The sequence below is a fragment of the Mobula birostris genome, chromosome 10, assembly GCF_030028105.1.
Source record: "Mobula birostris isolate sMobBir1 chromosome 10, sMobBir1.hap1, whole genome shotgun sequence".
Classification (NCBI taxonomy): Eukaryota; Metazoa; Chordata; class Chondrichthyes; order Myliobatiformes; family Myliobatidae; genus Mobula; species Mobula birostris.
In genome coordinates, this window is record NC_092379.1 from 21,695,275 (window position 1) to 21,710,042 (window position 14,768).

At 37.8% G+C, this 14,768-nt stretch overlaps 1 long non-coding RNA gene across 1 annotated transcript in view; it reads left to right on the forward strand.

Moving 5' to 3' along the window:
- Positions 1-824: 824 nt before the first annotated feature.
- The window catches only part of LOC140203907 (uncharacterized), a 156,145-nt gene continuing 142,201 nt past the window's right edge, over positions 825-14,768 (forward strand). The window contains exon 1 of the long non-coding RNA XR_011887418.1: positions 825-889. This is a non-coding gene — a long non-coding RNA (uncharacterized lncRNA). The remainder of the gene's footprint in view (positions 890-14,768) is intronic.

Here is a 14,768-nt window from a genome sequence, read left to right on the forward strand (position 1 = left end):
CAATAGCACAGGGGCACACAGTTGAGGCATGACCAGTAACGTAAAGTCTCCATATTCTGTGCCCTGCACCACTAGCGTCGCTACACAACCCCCCCGGATGTCTGTTATATGCGACCTGGAAGCCATGGTGATCCTCTGACTTACGGGCCGTAACACAAGTCCGCAATGCTGCACCGTGTCCAGGTGAATAATACTCTACGTGCTGCCCGTGTCAAACAGGCAGCTTGTCCTGCACCCCTCCACCAGGATGTCCATCATTGACCTTGCAAGCTGGTGGGGAGCGCTTTGATCAAGGGTCGCGGAGGCCAGAATTGAGTCGCTGTCTTGGTCCAGCGTGGTGGGGTACCCCGTGTGCACCCGTTGGTCATAGGCGGTGGGGGGGTTGCGCTGACCAAGATGGCCGCCCCCATGTCTCACACATGGTGGCGGCGTGCAGGGAAGATAGCGGCAGGCAAGATGGCGACCCCCATGTCTCGCATGTGGTGGCGGCGTGCATGGAAGATGGCAGCAGGTAAGATGGCGACCCCTATGTCTCACACGTGGTGGCGGCGTGCAGGGAAGATGGCAGCAGGTAAGATGGCAATACCCATGTCTCACACGCGGCGCTGCTCGATCCCGCTCGCGGTTTGGACTTACAGACCTTGGCTAAGTGGCCCTTCTTTCCGCAGCTGGAGCTTCTTGGGCCGGGCAGCATTTCCGGGGGTGCTTCTGGAGTCTGCAGAAGTAGTACTTCACGGACTCGCGACTGGCAGCAGCCGATGTCGATTCGCCGGCGGGTTGTGGGGTCTGCAGCGCCCACGAGGCCATCAGGGAATCGCGTGCCTGGAGAGCCTCAGAGTTGTGCAGAGCGGCCTCCAGCGTATCGGCCAGCTTGATCGCCAAACGTAAGGTAAGATCAGCTTTTTCCAATAGCCGCTGGCGCACATACACTGACCTGGTCCCCGTGATGAAGGCGTCTCTCACTAGGAGCTCTGCATGCTGTCCTGCCGTCAGTCCCTGGCAATCACCGGCCTGCACGGGCGTCTGTAGTGCCTGGACAAACTCAGCACTACATTCCCCGGGCTGCTGGTGCCGAGTCGCTAAGTGATGCCGCGCGTAGACGGTGTTTACAGGTATTGTCCTTTGAGTGCGCTTGTCTCTGGTCATCGTATAGACCTGTGGACTGACCCTGGAGAGTGGAACTCTGTGATTTGCTGTGGAGTCGGTTGCTTTAATCGCCTCTAGGTGTGATTCAAAGCAAGCCAGCCAGAGTTCGAAAGCGTTTCCAGCTTCAGGTGTTTGTGGTTCGAGGTCTAACTTGTCAAGGCTCAGGTATGTTTCATGCTTTAAAATTACTGTGAGTAAAGTTGATGCACCTTCAATTACTCCAAAAGACTGGAAGTAGGGTAAATACTGAAAGGCGTTTATTCGCAGTAAAATGTGTCCTCCATGCTGAGTGTCTGCCCCTGGACTGAGGAGGAGGAGCAATGGCGAAATCGCCTTTATTCAGGGTTCTGTGGGAGGAGCCACAGGGACAGTCAGCAGCGGGGCGTGTCCAGACAGGTAACCCTGTTACAACATATATGTATGGTTTACTACAAGAATGCCTTGGGACTCACCTTAATCCTACTTGACAAGGACATTTTGTGGCCTCTCCTGGCTTTCTTCATTCTCTTTAGTTCCTTTCTGGCTTCTTTATACTCCTCATGTGCTGATTTCTGAAGCTCTACATACATTTTCTTTTTCTGCTTGACTAAATTCATCACCTCCCAAGACATCCAAGGTTCTCTTGTCTTTCCATCCCCATCCTTCCTTCTGACAGGAACATACCTTTCCTGCACTCTGTGCAATTGCTCTTTAAACACCCTCCACATGTCTGATGTGGTCAGCCAGAGAAAAGATGTTCCCAATTAACACTTATTAGTTCCTGCCAAATGCCCTTGCAAATAGCCTGACCTCAATTTAAAACTCTTCCACAAGGACCATACCTATCTTTGTCTGCAAATAGAAGCACAATCAGAATCAGAATCGGGTTTATTATCACCAACATGTGTCGTGAAGTTTGTTAACTTAGCAGCAGCAGTTCAAAGCAATACATAATATAAAAGAAGAAGAAAAAAAATCAATCAATTACAGTATATGTGTATTGAAGAGATTAAAAATCGTGCAAAACCAGAAATAATATATATTAAAATAGTTCATGGGTTCAATGTCCATTTAGGAATCGGATGGCAGAGGGGAAGAAGTTGTTCCTGAATCGCTGAGTGTGTACCTTCAGGTTTCTGATGGTAACAGTGAGAAAAGGGCTGGGGGTCCTCAGTAATGGATGCTGTCTTTCTGAGACACTGCTCCTTGAAGAAGTGCTGGGTACCTTGTGGGCTAGTATGCAAGCTGGAGATTTACGACCCACTGCAGCTTCTTTCAGTGCAGTGCAGTAGCTCCCCATACCAGACAGTGACGCAGCCTGTCAGAATGCTCTCCACCGTACATCTATCAAGGTTTTTGAATGTTTTTGTTGACAAACCAAATCACTTCAAACTGCTAATGAAGTACAGTTACTGTCTTGCCTTCTGTATAACTGCATCGATATGTTGGGACCAGGTTAGGTTCTCAGAGATCTTGACACCCAGAACCTTGGAACCACTCACTCTCCCACTTCTGATCCCTCCATGAGGATTGGGATGTGTTGCTTCGTCTTACCCTTCCTGAAGTCCACAATCAGCTCTTTCGTCGTACTGACGTTGAGTGCAAGGTTGTTACTGCAACAGCACTCCAGTAGTTGGCATATCTCACTCCAGTCCACTCTCTTGTCTCCACCTGATATTCCACCAACAAAGGTCGTGTCACTGGCAAATTTATAGATGCTGCTTTAGCTATGCCCAGCCATACAGTCGTGGGTATCGAGAAGGTAGAGCAGTGGGCAAAGCACACACCCCTGAACTGCACCAGTGCTGATCGTCAGCGAAGGTGAGATACTCTTTCATTATTTATTAATCTTTTTATTGATTTAAAAAGAGCCTATATATAAACAAGAGGAGATTTATTTGAAATATATATATAAATAACGATACAAACAGAAAGTGAAATAGACATTATCAAAATCATACATAGTATTAAGCAAATATGTAATATATAATTAAAAAAAGACAACTAATTCTCCTCTTATCAATTCATAGAGAGGAAAAAACTTTAAATTTTCAAAATGAAGAAAAAAACCCACTAAACCATAAGAAAAAAAGGGGGAAAAAGGGACTAGGCAGCCCATTCTGAGGATATGACCAAAAAAAAAGGAAAGGCTTTCTGATCAAATATAAAACTTCAAAAAAAAATAATTGGCAGAGTAAGAAATCAAACTAAATGAAAATATTGAATAAAAGGTCGCCAGATTTGTTCAAATTTAAAGCACGTATCAAATGTCCGACTACTTATTTTCTCTAAACTAAAACAGGACATAATGGAGGAAGGCCAAAAAAAGACAGTAGGTGGATTAGAATCCTTCCACTTCATTAAAATGGCTCTCCAAGCCAATAAAGTTGAAAAGGCTATCATACATTGAGCGGAAGCATGAATAGTTCCTGCTTCCGATGCGATAATCCCAAAGATTGCCGTCAGTAAGTTAGGTTGTTGGTCCAGATCCAAGACTTTTGATAGCGTTTAAAAAACATCTCTCCAAAAGTTATCTAGCTTTATACAAGACCAAAACATCTGACTTAGAGGGGCCACAGGTGAGATATTATCACCAATTGTGGTCTTCTGGTTAGGAAGTCAAGGATCCGATTGCAGAGGGAGGTACAGAGGGCCAGGTGCTGTAACTTATCAGTCAGGATTGTGGGAATGATGGTGTTAAATGCTGAGCTACAGTCGATGAACAGCATTCTGAAATAGGTGTTTGTATTGGCCAGGTGGTCCAAGACCGTGTGAAGAGCCATTGAGATTGCGTCTGCCGTTGATCTATTGTGGCAATAGGCAAACTGCAGTGGATTCAGGTCCTTCCTGAGGCAGGAGTTCAATCTCGTCATGACTGACCTCTCAAAGCATTTCATCACTGTAGATATGAGTGTAACTGGGCGATAGTCATAAAGGCAGCTCACATTATTCTTCTTAGGCACTGGTGTAATTCTTGCCTTTTTGAAGCAAATGGGAACTTCTCCCATAGCAGTGAGAGGTTGAAAATGGCCTTGAATATTCTCACCAGTTGGATGGCACAAGTTTTCAGAGCCTTACCTGGTACATCATCAGGGTCTTACGCCTTGAGAGGGTTCACCCTCTTTAAAAACAGTTTAACATTGGCCTCTGAGACAGAGATCTCAGGGATCTTTGCAGCTGCAGTTATATTCTCCCTTTCAAAGTGGGCATAGAAGACATTAAGTTCATCTGGTAGTGAAGCATCGCTGCCATTCATGCATTTGGGTTTTGCTTTGTGGAAAGTAATGTCTTGCAAACCCTGCCAGCGTTGTTGTACATCTGATGTTGCCACCAAACTCGCTCAAAATTGTCTCTTTGCCCTTGAAGTAGCCTCTATAAGTCATAACGGGTTTTCTGCTACAGATTTGGGTCGGCAGCCTTGAATGCCACAGATCCAGCCTTCAGCAGACAAAATACCTCCTGGTTCATCCATGGCTTTATGTTTGGGAATGAACAGCAATTCTTTCTTTTCAAAACTTTTTATTATTATTATCCAAAACTAACAAGAGTACATCGAAGTAGGCAACACTTACAATGTTTTAAGAAAAAAAACATTGTTTTAAAGATTGAAAAAATTTTGGTGACAAAAAAGGAGAAAAATAACCCCTAAGCAAGGAAAAGTGAGGGAAAAAAAAAATTAGGTGTTCAACCCCGGAGCCACGTGTCAGACAAAACGCCTCTAAAGATAAACATCAAACTGCCAACAAGAAAAAAAATGCACCAAAAATTTACAATTAGATCGTGGAGAAAATCTATCAATTAACTCAAATGATAGTCGCGAGCAAATAAACCCCATCTTTTCTCAAAATCAAACATAGGTTCAAAGGTTTGACTTCTAATTTTCTCCAAACTAAGACATAGCATCACTTCAGAGAACCATTGTGACAAAATGTGAGCCGATGTATCCTTCCACTTCGACTAAATGGCCCTCCGAACTATTAATGTAACAAGTGCAATAACATGTTGGTCAGACAAAGAGATACCGTGGATATTTTGTGGAATTATTCCAAAAAGCACAGTTAATTTGTTACGTTGTAAATTAATTTTAAGTGCTTTAGAAATTGTAGAAAACACTGACTTCCAGAACTGATCCAGTATAGAACAGGACCAAAACGTGTGTCAGTGTAGCTGTCTCAGTTTTACATCTATCGCAATAACTATCAACATTAGAAAACATTTTAGACAATCTCTCCTACGTCACATAGTAACGATGTACAATTTTAAATTGAATCAGTGAATGACTAGCACAGGTCGAAGAAGAGTTAACCAATTTCAGAATCCGCTTCCAATCCTCCGTCATAAAAGTCAAATTAAGTTCCTTTTCCCAATCTTGTTTAATCTTAAATAAAGGACGCTTATCCCATTGTAATAGTAAATTATAAATTCTTCCAATGGAACCCTTCATCAAAGGGTTCATACTCGTAATAGTATCCAACAGGTCAGCGTCCAATATGTAAGGAAAATTACTGAAATATTTTTGTAAGAAATGTATGACTTGAAGGTATTGTAAAAAGTGTGAGTATGAAAGAGAATATTTATCAACTAATTGTTCAAAAGACATCAGTCTATCTTCTTTAAATAAATCCAAAAAACAATTAATACCTTTATTTTTCCAAAGTAAAAAAATTGGATCACTCAAAGAAAGCTTAAAAAATTAATTTCGATAAATTAAACTACAAAGGTTAAATTTTTGAAGATTAAAAAAATTGCAGAACTGGAGCCAAGTTTGTAAAGAATGCTTAATCACAGAGTATAAATCTAAATTAGCAACTTTAGCTAATTGTATAGGTAAAGCAGCTCCCAATAACGAGGTTAAATAAAACTGTTTCACAGCTTTCAATTCCAAGTCTACCCAAATTACCCGATCGTTCTTATTAACCCAGTGTAACCAAAAGGACATATATCGCACATTAACGGCCCAGTGATACATTGTTATATTAGGCAAAGCGAGAGCTCCATCCTTTTTCAACTTTTGTAAGTGACATTCACTAATTCTTGGTCTTTTATTGTTCCAAATAAAAGATAAAATAACAAAACCAATCCAATCAAAAAAACTTCTTCGTCAGAAAAACAGCGATATTCTGAAATAAATATAAAAATTTTGGTAAAATCACCATTTTGACTATATGGATGCGACCAACAAGTGAAAAGGTAAGTGGGTTCCATCTACTAAATAAATACTTCATAGAATCCACCAAGGGAACAAAATTAGCTTTCTAAAGATCCTGATATTTTTTAATGATTATAACACCTAAATATCTAAAGGAACCCGTGACTTTGAAAGGGGTACTATCATATATAGAAACAGTTTCATTTAAAGGAAACAGTTCACTTTTACTAACATTTATTTTATATCCTGAAAATCTCCAAATTTGTTAAATAATTTTAGTAAGGCAGGAATAGAATCCTCAGGATTAGATATATAAACCAGTAAATCGTCAGCGTAAAGAGAAATCTTATGAATGGTCTCATTCACAAAAATCCCAAAAATATCTTTAGCTTCACGAAGAACAATAGCAAGGGGTTCTAGTATTAAATTAAATAAGAAAGGACTTAATGGACCTTGTCTTGTCCCCTGTGAAAGCTGAAAAAAGGGGATCTACAGTTATTAGTAATAACAGTAGCAATTGTTTTATATATCATTCTAATCTAATTATTAAAATTAATACCAAAGCCAAATTTGTCTGAAACATTAAATAAATATTTCCATTCGACTCAATTGAATGCTTTTTCAGCATCCAAAGAGACGACGCATTGTGGAGTTTTAAGAGGACAAATATATGATGTTAAATAATCTCCAAACATTCGAAAAAGAATAACGACCCTTTATAAAGCTTGTTTGATCTTTGAAAATAATCTTACCCAAAATATTCTCCAACCGATTGGCCATTATCTTTGACAGAATCTGAGCATTGACATTCAATAATGAAATAGGCCTATACGAGGCACAATCAGTAGGATCTTTATCCCTTTAAAGAATTAAAGAAATAGAAGCCTCATGAAAAGTAGAGGGTAAATCACCTTTCACAAATGAATCCTTAAACAATTCCAACATATACAGAGAAGGCAATTTTCCAAATTTTTTATGAAATTCTGCACAATAGCCATCACGTCCAGGGGCCTTACCAGATTGCATTGAAAAAATAGCTTTATAAATTTTGGCTTCAGTAATTTGGGCATCAGTAGTTTTTTGATCCTCAACAGAAATTTTAGGAAAAGCAATCTTTTGTAAGAAAGCATTCATTTTAGAACAATCTACTGGACATAGAGATTTATAAAGTTCAGTATAAAAATCCTGAAAAATCCACACAGGTTTGAATGAGGTCCCTAACAACTGAAGCATACTAGTCCAGATTCAAATATGAATCCCTGAATACGGTCCAGACCACCGATTCAAAGCAGTCCTGTAAGCACTCCTGTACTTCCCTGGTCCATACCTTCTTGGTCCTCACTACTGGTGCTGCAGTCTTCAGTCTCTGCCTATATTAAGGGAGTAGAAGTACAACCAGATGATCTGACTTCCCAAAGTGAGGGCATGGAATCGCACAGTAGTCTGAAACTTCCTGCAAGATTAGGAGTTGTGGTCACTCTTCATCCACTGAAAGATCAGGTCCCTGGTCAGGCTCATTACCCAACACCAGGTAAAGTATGGCCCCTACTTTCATTGGACCATGCACATATTGATTTGAGAAACCTTCCTGGATGCACCGAATAAATTCAGCCCCATCTGAAACCCTTACACTAATAAGGTCCCAGTTTATATGCGGAAATGTTAAAATGCCCATGACAACAACCCTATTATTTTTACAAATTTCCTTAATCAGATTACATATCTGTTCCTCAATGTCCTGGTGGCTATTAGGGGATCTGTAGTACATAACACATAGGAGCAGGAGTAGGCCATCTTTCTTTTTCAATTTTTTTATTGGTTTCATAATGATAAACATACCATAGTATTGACACAAAGTTATTGGGATTACATTGTTATAATTAACATAGTTAAATATAAACCCAGTTGACACATGGGTATTAAACCTCCCAATCATACAGGATACAAATATAATATACAAAAAAAATATAGAAATAAAATCATGAAAAAGGAAAAAACTATATAAAAAAATACCCCAAAAGAAAAACTAACCTAAACAGTGTTAATCAACTAAACTAAGAAAAAAAAGACATGGGCTGTTACGTAAAATCAAAAAAGGAACCATTAGTGTCGGCGACTCCGCTCCTCTCGACATATATTAAAAAGAAATGGAATAAATTTGGAAAAGGTCAAATTACAGCATAGGGAAATGTTGAATAAATGGCCTCCAAGTCTTTTCGAATTTAGTAGAGGGATCATAAATAACACTTTTAATTTTTTCTAAGTTTAAACGCAACATAGTTTGAGAGAACCAATGAAACGTGGTGGGAGAATCAATCTCTTCCCAATTCAGCAAAATGGATCTTCCAGCCATCAATGTTAGAAATGCAATCATCCGACGAGCTGAAGAGGTTAAATGACTTGATTCTATGATTGGTAACCCAAAAATTGCAGTAATAGGGAGAGGTTGTAAATCAATATTCAGAACAGTTTATTGTGGGATTTTTTTCACAAATTTTCTGTTTTTTTCCTATTACGGTGTTCCGGAGCATGCGCGTTTTCTATTTGGTTCTGTTCATCCCCGCCATCTTTGATTAGCCCGCGGTGGTCTGCGTGTATTGTGTTTAAGAATAATATCCAATGGTACTTAAACAGATAAACATTATTAGTTGGAATGTACGTGGCTGGAATCACCCTATTAAGCGAAAGAAGACATTTAAAGTTTTTAATCGATTCCAGCCCGATATAATTTTTGCACAAGAAATGCATATTATAACGGGTGATCAAAATAGATTTTTTAAAACATGGAAGGGCCTTCAATACCATGCTGCCTGTCAAAATAAAACAAAGGGAGTATCTATTTTTATTAAATCTAATATTTTATTTATTCAAGAAGACATTGTCTCAGATAATAATGGTAGATTTTTCATTATTAAAGGAACACTTTGTAATAGAAAAATTGTCCTGGTTAATCTATACGGACCTAATGTCGATGATCCTTTTTTTAAAAATGTATTTGGTTTATTACCAGACTTAAGTGATTATATGCTGCTGATGGGAGGTGACTTCAACTGTTGTTTAAGCCCTTTGATTGACAAGAGTTCAACCAATCAGCAGCTTCCGAGTCGTTCGGCAACACTTATTAATTCATTTTTAATTGATTATGATTTGATAGAAATCTGGAGAAATTTATATCCTAATGACAGAGATTATTCTTTTTATTCGCATGTTCATAATAAATATTCGAGAATTGATTATTTTATAGCTGATTTCCGATTTTTGTCCAAAGTCCAGAAATGTGAATATGATGCTATTGCAGTCTCGGATCATGCGCCTTTGAGCTTAACTTTTGAGTTAAATGATGTTAGTTATGTAAACTTGCCTTGCCGCTTTCCAGAAAATTTATTACAAAGTTCGGACTTTGTTAAATTTATAGAGATTCAGATAAAAGATATCTTCCTTTTTAATAATACGGGAGATGTCTCAAAATTGATTATATGGGATACACTCAAAGCATATTTGCAAGTTCTTGTTTGGCTAAACTCAAGAAACAGACAAAAATAGAGTTAGATAGAATTTCCAAACTAATTAAAGATCTGGATAATTCTTATGCAGTTTCTCCTAATGCTGATTTAACGTAGAACATAGAATAGTACAGCACAGAACAGGCCCTTTGGCCCACAATGTTGTGCTGACCCTCAAACCCTGCCTCCCATATAAGGCCCCACCTTAAATTCCTCCATATACCTGTCCAGTAGTCTCTTAAACTTCACTAGTGAATCTGCCTCCACCACTGACGCAGGCAGTGCATTCCATGCACCAACCACTCTGAGTAAAAAACCTTCCTCTAATATCCCCCTTGAACTTCCCACCCCTTACCTTAAAGCCTTGTCCTCTTGTATTGAGCAGTGGTGCCCTGGGGAAGAGGCGCTGGCTATCCACTCTATCTATTCCTCTTATTATCTTGTACACCTCTATCATGTCTCCTCTCATCCTCCTCCTCTCCAAAGAGTAAAGCCCGAGCTCCCTTAATCTCTGATCATAATGTATTCTCTCTAAACCAGGCAGCATCCTGGTAAATCTCCTCTGTACCTTTTCCAATGCTTCCACATCCTTCCTATAGTGAGGTGACCAGAACTGGACACAATACTCCAGGTATGGCCAAACCAGAGTTTTATAGAGCTGCATCATTACATCGCGACTCTTAAACTCTATCCCTCGACTTATGAAAGCTAACACCCCATAAGCTTTCTTAACTACCCTATCCACCTGTGAGGCAACTTTCAGGGATCTGTGGACATGTACCCCGAGATCCCTCTGCTCCTCCACACTACCAAGTATCCTGCCATTTACTTTGTACTCTGCCTTGGAGTTTGTCCTTCCAAAGTGTACCACCTCACACTTGTCCGGGTTGAACTCCACCTGCCACTTCTCAGCCCACTTCTGCATCCTATCAATTTCTCTCTGCAATCTTTGACAATCCTCTACACTATCTACAACACCACCAACCTTTGTGTTGTTTGCAATTTTCCAACCCACCCCTCTACTCCCACATCCAGGTCGTTAATAATAATCACGAAAAGTAGAGGTCCTAGAACAGATCCTTGTGGGACACCACTAGTCACAATCCTCCAATCTGAATGTACTCTCTCCACCACGACTCTCTGCCTTCTGCAGGCAAGCCAATTCTGAATCCACCTGGCCAAACTTCCCTGGATCCCATGCCTTCTGACTTTCTGAATAAGCCTACCGTGTGGAACCTTGTCAAATGCCTTATTAAAATCCATGTAGATCACATCCACTGCACGACCTTCATCTATATGCCTGGTCACCTCCTCAAAGAACGCTGTCCGGCTTGTTGGACACGATCTGCCCTTCACAAAGTCATGCTGACTGTCCCTGATCAGACCATGATTCTCTAAATGCCCAGAGATCCTATCTCTAAGAATCTTTTCCAACAGCTTTCCCACCACAGATGTAAGGCTCGCTGGTCTATAATTACCTGGACTATCCCTACTACCCTTTTTGAACAAGGGGACAACATTTGCCTTCCTCCAATCCTCCGGTACCATTCCCGTGAACAACGAGAACATAAACAAAGGGCTGAACTTCAATCACAATATAATTTACTATTAACTTATCCTGTTGAAAGAAATTTACTGAAATTAAAAAGTCAATTTTATATGTTTGGAGATAAAAGTAACAAGCTATTAGAATCTGAACTTAAAGCAGTTCGAGCTAAAAGACAAATTTTGAAAATTCATAAGGGAGATGGTAGTTTAGCTTGTAATTATGAAGGTATCAATAAAATTTTTAAGACTATTACAGTGAACTATCAATCTCAGTTTCAAGCTGACCCTTCTAATATGTATGCCTTTTTACAAAAGATTGATTTTCCTAGAATATCTGTTGAAGATCAGCAAATTCTTGATGCTCCTTTTACTGAAAGAGAAATTCAGAAAGCTATTCTTTCAATGCAATCTGGTAAAGCTCCTGGATTGGATGGTTTTACTGCAGGGTTTTATAAAAAAAATTTGAACATTTGCTTACTCCTTATATGTTGGAAATGCTTTTTTGTGAGGAGAGTTACCTTCCACATTTTATGAAGCTTCTATTTCTTTAATTCTTAAGAAAGATGAAGACCCTACTGATTGTGCTTCATATAGACCTATTTCATTATGAAATGTGGATGCCAAAATTCTTTCAAAAATACTGGCAAATCCGGATGGAGAATATACTAGCTAAAATTATTTCTCAGGATCAGTGTAGTTTTATACAAGGCCGTTATTCTTTTTCTAACACTCGGAGATTGTTAAATATTATATACTCATCCCTCTCTAAGACTCCCAGTGTGTTGTTTCTCCAGATGCTGAAAAGGCATTTGATAGAGTTGAATGGAAATATCTATTTCATGTTTTAGAGAAATTTAGCTTTGGTACTAATTTTAATAAATGGATTAGATTGATATATAAAAACCCTATTGCCACTGTTATTACTGATAACTGTAGATCCCACTTTTTCTAACTTTCCCGGGAGACGAAGCAAGGATTTCCGTTAAGTCCTCTGTTATTTAATTTGATGTTGGAACCTTTGGCTATTGCACTTCGTGAAGCTAAAAATACTTAAGGAATTTCTATAAATGGGACTGTTCATAAGATATCCCTTTATGCGGATGATCTTTTGGTTTATGTTTCGAATCCCGAAGAATCTATTCCCAGCTTATTGAAATTATTATATGAATTTGGATTGTTTTCAGAATATAAATTAAACCTGCATAAAAGTGAATTATTTCCTTTAAATGATTCTGCTTCTATATATGATGACATTTCTCTAAAAGTTACTTATTCTTTTAAATATTTAGGTATTATCATCACTAAAAATGATGGAGACCTTTATAGAGCTAATTTAGTTCCCTCAGTGGATTTTATGAAGCAATTTTTTTCTAGATGGAATCCACTTACACTTTCGTTAGCAGGTCGAATTCATGCAGTTAAAATGATGATTTTACCAAAATTTTTGTATGTATTTCAAAATATTCCTATTTTTTTAACTAAGAAGTTTTTTGATAAGGTTGACTATTATTTCATCTTTTGTTTGGAATAATAAAAGACCAAGAATTGGAAAATGTCATTTACAAAAATTAAAAAAGGATGGAGGTCTTACTTTGCCTAATTTAAGAAGGTATTATTGGGCGGTTAATATACGTTATGCGTGTTCTTGGTTATATTGGACGGATAAAAAGGAACGACCATCTTGGGTTGACTTGGAATTGAAAATTTTGAAACAATTTTATTTAACTTTGTAATTAGGAGCTCCTTTACCTGTACAATTAGCCAAAATTTCTATTCTAAATATAAATCCTATGATTAATCAATCATTATGAATCTGGTACCAGTTTTGTAAGTTTTTTAATCTTAAAAAAATTAACCTTCTTAGTTTAATTTATCAAAACTATTAATTTAAACCTTCACTTAGTGATCTTACCTTTTCTTTTTGGAGGAATAAAGGAATTTTTTCCTTTATGGACTTGTTTCAAAAAGGTCGATTGATGTCCTTTGAGAAATTAGTAACTAAATACTCTCTCTCATATTCACATTTTTTGCAATATCTTCAGGTCAGACATTTCTTACCAGAATATTTAAGTAATTTTCCATATATACAAGACTCTGACCTGTTAGACAGTATTTTAAAAATGAACCCTTTAGTGAAAGTTTTGATAGGGAAAATTTATAATTTACTATTACAACAGGATAATTATCCTTTACTTAAGATTAAGCAAGATTGGGAAAGAGAGCTTAATATGACCTTAATAACAGAGGATTGGTTGCGAATTTTGAAGCTGGTTAACTCTTCTTCGATTTGTGCCAGTCATTCTCTAATTCAATTTAAAATTGTACATCGTTATTATTTGACAAAGGAGATGATAGATGCAAAACTGAGATAGCTACATTGACACATATGTTTTGGTCGTGTTCTGTATTGAAACAATTTTGGAAATCTATTTTTTCTACAATTTCTAAAGCTTTGAAAATCAATTTACAACCTAATAAATTGACAGTTTTCTTTGGTATAATTTCTCAACATATTCACAGTATTTCTATATCTGACCATTACGTAATTGCATTTATCACATTATTGGCTGGAAGGGCTATTTTATTAAAATGGAAAGATGCCTCTGCTCCCACTTTGAGACAATGGTTCTCTCAGGTGATGTTATGTCTTAGTTTGGAAAAAATTATAAGTCAAACTTTTGATCCTAGATTGGACTTTGAGAAAAGGTGGGGTGATTTTACCCATTATTATCATTTGACTTGAGTTAATAAAGATGGTCCTTTTCTGATGCTTGGGTATATGGATTTGGTTGGCGGTTTGATGTCTTTTTTTTATGGGAGCTTGTACGGCGTATAACTCCGGATCTGTGCTCCAAATGGGTATTTTTTTTAGTTATTAGGGATTTTTCTCTGTTTTAGTTAGTAGGGGTTCTTTTTTTCTTTTTCTTTTTTCCATAAAAAAAAGCTTTAACACTTTGTTTTTCATTATTATTGATAAAAAAAAGAGCAGTTGAAACAGTATCAAAATATCTTTCCAATATTTTTTCAAAAAGGGACATGACCAAAACATATGAATTAAAGAAGCTACCTCAAAGTGATATCTATCACATACAGCATTTTTATGAGAATAATAACGCTAATTTATCCTGAGATATATGAGCGCTATGCACTACTTTAAACTGAATCAAAGCATGTTTAGCACATATAGAGGATGAGTTAACCAATGGAAGAATTTTTTCCCATTTTTTAATCTTAAGTTGCCTTTTCCAAACAGTCTTAACTTTATTAGATACATCTGGACATGTTTGCTTAATTATATTATAAATAATTGCTATTACACCTTTCTGAAAAGGATTTAAATCTAAAATTTTTAACAAAATATCCGTTGAATATAAATTCGGGAAGTTAGGAGAAACAGTATTTAAAAAGCTTCTAATCTGTAAATATCTAAAAAAAATGGGATC